At 41.9% G+C, this 6,659-nt stretch overlaps 1 protein-coding gene across 1 annotated transcript in view; it reads left to right on the forward strand.

The window, feature by feature from the left end:
* Positions 1–6,659, forward strand: part of MED27 (mediator complex subunit 27) — a 360,792-nt gene that overhangs the window by 11,470 nt on the left and 342,663 nt on the right. The window lies entirely within an intron of this gene.

The following is a 6,659-nucleotide window of genomic DNA, read 5'->3' on the forward strand; positions in this document are numbered from 1 at the left end:
TAAACTCCTGTTTATTAAGGCCATCCCATTTATGGTATATTCCTGCCAGAGCGGCACTAGGTAACCAGAACAATCACCATGTCCTTCTTAGTCATAGTGTGGAAGCTTCTCTGAAACCTGTCCACTGTTAGTGACCCTGCTGATATTTGAAATACAGTGGCATAGCTTCCAGCATCACAGCAACACACAAACCACCACAATATGATAAAGTGACAAACCAGGATTGATTAGCAAAGGTACCAGGTACTAGTCTTCTACAGGTGTTCTTTCACCTAAATCTAATCTTCATAGACACAATCACTGAAAATGAACTTTCTAGCATAATGCATTTGAATATTTAACTGTTCCAGTTAGCCCCAGACCCTTCTCTTCCCTCCCTACCCACAAACCCTAACTCCATGGAGCCATTTGGAAAGAACAAGGAATAATAAAGCTAGAAAGAACACAAAACAATACAAAACCAGTCTACTAAATTTTTAGATAATGTTGGATTCAGAAGTAGAGGAAGGTCTAGCCAGAAATGTAAGTTCTGGAGTCAGATTTCTTGGGTTCTGATCCAGCTTTGTACTTCTCTGTGCCTTGAAAAAGTGAGAAAAAGTACTTGAGCATCAGTTCCCTCACCTGTAAAATGGAGATAATAATAGTATTTGTATCATAAGGTTGTAGTGAGGATTAAGCAAAATATGGCATGTAAAATGCATAGTAGAATAACTCACAGAGAAAGTGCTAAACAAATGGTAGTTATTATTATTACCAAGCAGAGTGATAGTGTGTGCCTATGTGTTTATTTATGGAGAGGCAGTATTGCTCAGTGGTTAAGAGCACAGACTCCAGAGCTATACCACCTTAATTCAGATCTCATCTTTGCTACCAAACAGCTGTGAGTCTGACTCCTCTGTGCTGCAGTTTTCTTTTCTTTAAAATAGAAATGATAACTGCGTATGCTTCAGGAAAATAATATGAGAACTAAATGAGGTAATAAATTAAAGCACTTACCTGGCACAGAGTAAGTATTCTCTAGGGACTGGCCTTGTTATCTTAACAATGATGAGGACAGGCTCCCAGGAAGTGACATCTGTCCCATCATATGACCTCCCACACTTGACTTTTGTGTATTCCCAGGAAAGTCTAAATTAGAGGTTCCTGTAGGTAATCTGTATTTTTCTCCCTCTGGGGCAGCCAGAGCATAGATATTAACTCACATATTAGTATGAATTAGTTAAAAGACCAAAAGCCATTGTCAAGTCAATTCTGACTCATAGTGACCCCCACTGGGTTTCCGAGGCAGTAAATCTTTACTGAAGTAGATTGCCCTGCCTTCCTTCCATGGAATGGTTGGTGGGTTTGAACCACCAACCTTCTGTTTATCAGTCAAATGCTTTAGGCACTGTGCCATCAGAACTCCTTAGTTGGAGTTAGTTGGAAGAGGGGATTTCTTTCCTTATAAAACCTGGGATGGGGTGAAGGATTGGAAGTTTGGTAAGGGAGATAGATAACTTCTTGGTTGGGAACCTTGGGGGTTTGGCCAGGCATGGATGGGATGTGGGAACCAAGGGGCAGTAAAGACAGGGCAAAGAGCCCTGGTGACACAACGGTTAAGTGCTCAGCTACTAACTGAAAGGTTGGCAGTTTGAACCCACTCCATTTCAGAAAGACGTGGTGATGTCCCATAAAGATTATTGCCTTGAAAACCCTATGGGCAGTTGCACCTTGTCACATAGGGTCACTATGAGTGAAAATCGACTCTATGTGACCTAACAACTGTGATAACAAAGGCAGGGTGGAGGTCCTGGGAAGAAACCATAAGGGGGAGTGGGAGGAGTGCAGAGGAGGTGAGAAGGGCATTTTTGCCCAGGGCAGATTGACTATTTGTCCTGTCAAAATATAAACAACTCAGGACATTAACAGATTGCTGTGCAGATTTAATAGACAATTTCCAATTGAGTTAACGCATCACTTAAAGAGTAAATGAGTGCTCTGATTAATCAGGGTTTCTAAAGTACTTAAATACAAAGTTATCAGGAACTTTTGAACACAACTTATTACTGGTTGACATTTATGTAACTTTGCTAAACTATTACAAGATAATCAAGATTAGTGGATCATGGTTTTAAGACCCTGGAAGTTTAGAAAACAGGATATGCTCATCAATTTTGAAAACGGGATATTTTTATTAATCTTGGAAACAGGGAATGTTACTGTTTTCTGAAAGAATAAATTTCAATTGAAATTTAATGAATAATGAGACCAGCCTTTCTGAAGTTTAATGAATAATGAAATCAGCCTTTCTGGTATCAGTGGACCTGTTCACCAAGAATCAGTTATGTGAAATAAAGCTACTTCTAAAAGTTATAGTTTGAAGAACAACTATAAGATTATTTGTTATAGTGCATAGATTGCTACCAACATTGAACAAGATGACCTTTAGTATTGTTGGTAAGAGAACTCTTCATGTTTTCATAATGCAAACCTTAAAGTTTTTTTTTACATTCCAAACTGAGGATGAATCTTCTCATTTTTTCATGCAAGAAGACCTTCCTTAGAGTATTCAGAATTTAGGTTGCTTCTATAGTCCTCTTACATGGTGGGAAAATATTGTGGGTTAGTGTAGGAACCTAACTGATTTTTAACATTGTTTCTTTAGGAAAATATTTGAACACAAAAGCCAATTTAAAAATAAACATTTGGATTATATCCAGTTTATAAATGAGGTGGTTGATATCAGCAGGGCTTTGGAATTAGACTCTTGGATTTGGGTCTTTATCCCCCTGTTACCAACTTTATAATTTTGGGCAGGTTTTAAAATTTCTCTGTGCCTCAGCTTCCTTATTAGTAAAATGTGGATTATAACAGTCTCTACTTTATAGGGTTGTTGTGAGGTTAAAGGGAGCCCTGGTGGGGTAGTTAAAGCACTCAGCTGCTAACAGAAACGTTGGCAGTTTGAACTCACCAGCTGGAAGATGAGGCAGTATGCTTCTGTAAAGATTTATAGCCTTGGAAACCCTATGGGGTAGTTCTACTCTGTCCTGTAGAGTTACAGTGAGTCCGAATTGATTTGATGGCAATGGGTTTGGGTTTGGCTTTTTGGTCTTTTGTCTAGCTGTCTTAGTTTTCTAGTACTGCTGTAATAGAAATACCACAAATGGATGGCTTTAACAAACAAATTTATTCTCTTACAGTTTAGGAGGCTAGAAGTCAGTTCACAGGGTCAGCTCTAGGGGCTGGGTGGAGGCCCTTGACCTTGGGCTTCAGTTCTGCCTTCCAGGAACACTGGAGCAAGCTGTGGAGGCTTTTCCTGACTCACACAGCTACTGGCTGCTGAGGCTGATGAATCCAAGATTGGCAGGTAAAATGAAACAATCCTAGGATCGGCAGGCAACATGGCAGGCCACTGTTTCAAGTCCAGGAACTGGAGATAAAGAATCAGCCAAATGCAGGATTCTTTCCGTGGATATACTAGATGCAGACCATACCCTGAAGGCAACTCCACTTCAACTGACTATCTGCTCACAGCAGATTCCACCGTGGAGCTGATTATGACACATCCAATTTCATCATGGGAAATAACTACATTACAGTTGCTAAACCACTTAAAGTCATGGCCTCGCCAAGTTGATGCACACCCTTAACTACCACACTAGGTGTATGTCCTTCTGCCAGTGGTTTTACTCTGGGTTTGAGTAGCCTCATTGTGGATGATCTTTCAAGTCCCTTTCAGCTCTTACTTGGTGGGGATTATTTGTGTATTTCTTTAGTTATGGAAGTGAAAGCATAATTTGGAGACTGGAGAGGAATATTTCCACCTCTTTGCTTGTATAATGATGGTTCATAAGTGCACATAAACTGTTGTGCATGCTATAGAACATCTCAGAATATCCACAGTAGAGTTGCAGCCCTTGAGGACTTTAGTGGAAAATTACTTTTCAAAGGTTTTCTAGACAGCGTTAGCTTTTTTTTTTTTTTTTTAATTGTGCTGTAGGTGCAAATTTACAGAGCAGAGTTTGTTTTACATTCAACATTTCATGTACATTTGGTTTCACTCCCCAATTACCATCCCCAACCCTAACCCACTCTCCTCCCCCCCCCCCTGCCCAGTAACCCTCTCCCCCCCCCCCTCATAGTTATGCACTCCTTTGTGTCCTGCATTTCCTCTGTGCGAATCTTGCCCCTCTGGTGCCCTGTGGTCAATTGCTCCAAGGGATGCATCTCCATAGAGTGTGTGGGTGCGTCACCCTGGGTTGAGTGGTCTGCATGTATGTCTTGTTTACTATTGGGCTGAGAGCCAGCCTCTAGGAGTGAGTTTTATTCCAGGCCTGAAGTGTATCCCAGGGCCATAGTATTGGGGGTCCCACCAGACTCCATCCAACCAGTAATTCTGGTCGTTATTATGTTTTTGGATTTTGTTCCTTGTTTTTCCTCCCACTTTATCCAGGATCTCCAGTTTTGATCCTTTCCTGAGTAGTTGGCATTGGTAGCAGGGCACCATCTAGTTCTTCTGGTCTTGATGTCCATCATGTCCTGGGGCAAATTGCTTCCAAATGTCCTTGGTTTTTTGCACTCTTCTTCACTTCTGACAGTAGGAGACCATTAGCTGCATCTTAGATGCTGCTTGAAAGCTTTAAAGACCCCAGTCACTACTCACTAATGTAGGTTGTGGAACAAAATTTTTATGTATTTTGTTGTGCCAATTGAGTCTGGTGTCCCCCAATACTATGGTGGGGAAGGAAGCACATTATTTACGTGTACAGAGAGAATCTTTTGTTATATCTCCCTGTTTTCTTGTCTGCTCTTCATGACATGTTTAAGCTGGAGAAGAGCAGCTAGAGTATTAGCACTTCTCTCCTATTATATGGGCCGTCTCTCATCCATTCAGCAGCTTTGCTTGCCAGCCATACACTCATTACGCCTAACTCTACTGTGGCATGTAGCCAAGTATTTGCCGGACATTTGAACTTCGATGTCTCACAAGCATCTCAGACTGAAAGAGTCCAGAACTGAAATCCTGCTGTTTCCCTACTTTATCCGTATCCCAGACCTCCTTTTGGGGTGGGATGACTTATCCATTTCAGCTCTTAGAAACCCAGGTGGCATCTGTGGGTATTCATACCTACTGACTGATGATATCTGTTGATTTCACCTCCTCAAAACCTCTGAACTATTTCTTCTCAGTCTCAACTGCTACTTCTTGAGCTCAGAACCTCATTGTTGCTTGGAGTGATATTACAGCTGCCCCTGTCCACTGGTTTCTAGCCTATAGTCTTTTCTTTCTAATCTGTTTTCCATTTGGGATCTCTTGAGGGATCCTACAGAGATCTGATTTGTCACTCCTTAGGAGCTCTGGTAGCATAGTGCCTAAGGCACTTGACTGCTAACCAGAAGGCTGGCGGTTCAAACCCACCAACCACTCCTCGGAAGGAAGGTTGGGCATTCCTACTTCCGTAGTGATACTGCCTCGGAAACCCAAGGAGGGGTCGCTATGAGTCGGGGCCGACTCGATGGCAAATAACAACAACAACAACAGTGATTTCCTCTACCTACTGTAGGATTAATTCTAATTTCCTAGCTGTCATTTGGAGGCACTCTAGTAGTAGTGCTCAGGAACATGAATCTGGAATCAGATTTTTGGGCAGATTACCTAGCCTCAATTTCTTATCTGTAAAATAGCATCAATAGTTCCTGCCTTTTAGGGTTGTGAGGGTTATGTGAGTATTTAGCACCAAGTCTGGCACAGGGTTTAAGTCTACATACATTCCCTGTTTACTGTCAGTAGTACCACTGTGGGCCCTTCATGGTCTAACACCAGCTTACTTCTCTAGCAAGCTAGGTTGTTTGCTTGCTTCCTTCGTTCAGTCTGGGAAAAAGCCCAAAACTTCTTCTTATGGAAATTTTTAATTTGCATGAACCTCCATATACCCAGCTTCAATTAAGAACATTTTGCCAATCTCATTTTATGTATTTCCCCATTCCTGTCCCTGCTCCCCCATCTCTTTTTATTTGGGGGGAAGGGTGAGGGCTGGGGTGTTTTAAAGCAGACATTGTGCCATTTCATCCATCACTGCTGAGTGTTTAGCTTGCTTTCTTTCCACTTTCATTGCTGCTCTTTTTGCCAATGTTAGTCTTACAGAATTAATTGAGGTTCCCCCAGGGGCCATAATCGTTTTGTCTTAGGGCCTTTGCTCATGTTCTTCTTCCTTTGCCTTTAATAAATTTCTCCTAGTCATTTAGGTCTCTCAGCTTAGTTGTTACTTCCTCTGGGAACCCTTCCATGATCCCTGAGTGCCCAAATTAGGTGCTCCCTATGTTTACTCTTTTGTTGCTTTTGTTCCACTCTCTCTATTTACTTGTCTGTTTCCTCCACGAGGTTAAGCGTGGATTGAGACTTTGGGCAAGTCTGGTGGGGCAGTGGGTAAGGCATTTGGCTGCTAACCAAAAGGTTGGTAGTTTGAATCCATCAGCTGCTCCATGGGAGAAAAATGAGGCAGTCTGCTTCTGTAAAGATTTACAGTCTTGGAAACTCTACTGAACTCTACTCTGGTCTCTCCTATGTTGTTGTTGTTGTTGTGTGCCATCGAGTCAGCCCTGACTCATAGCGACCCCTCCTTGGGTTTCCGAGGCAGTATCACTACGGAAGTAGGATTGCCCAACCTTCCTTCCGAGGA

This window comes from Orycteropus afer, unplaced genomic scaffold (assembly GCF_000298275.1).
Source record: "Orycteropus afer afer isolate SDZICR_OR568_19922 unplaced genomic scaffold, OryAfe1.0 scaffold00123, whole genome shotgun sequence".
Classification (NCBI taxonomy): domain Eukaryota; kingdom Metazoa; phylum Chordata; class Mammalia; order Tubulidentata; family Orycteropodidae; genus Orycteropus; species Orycteropus afer.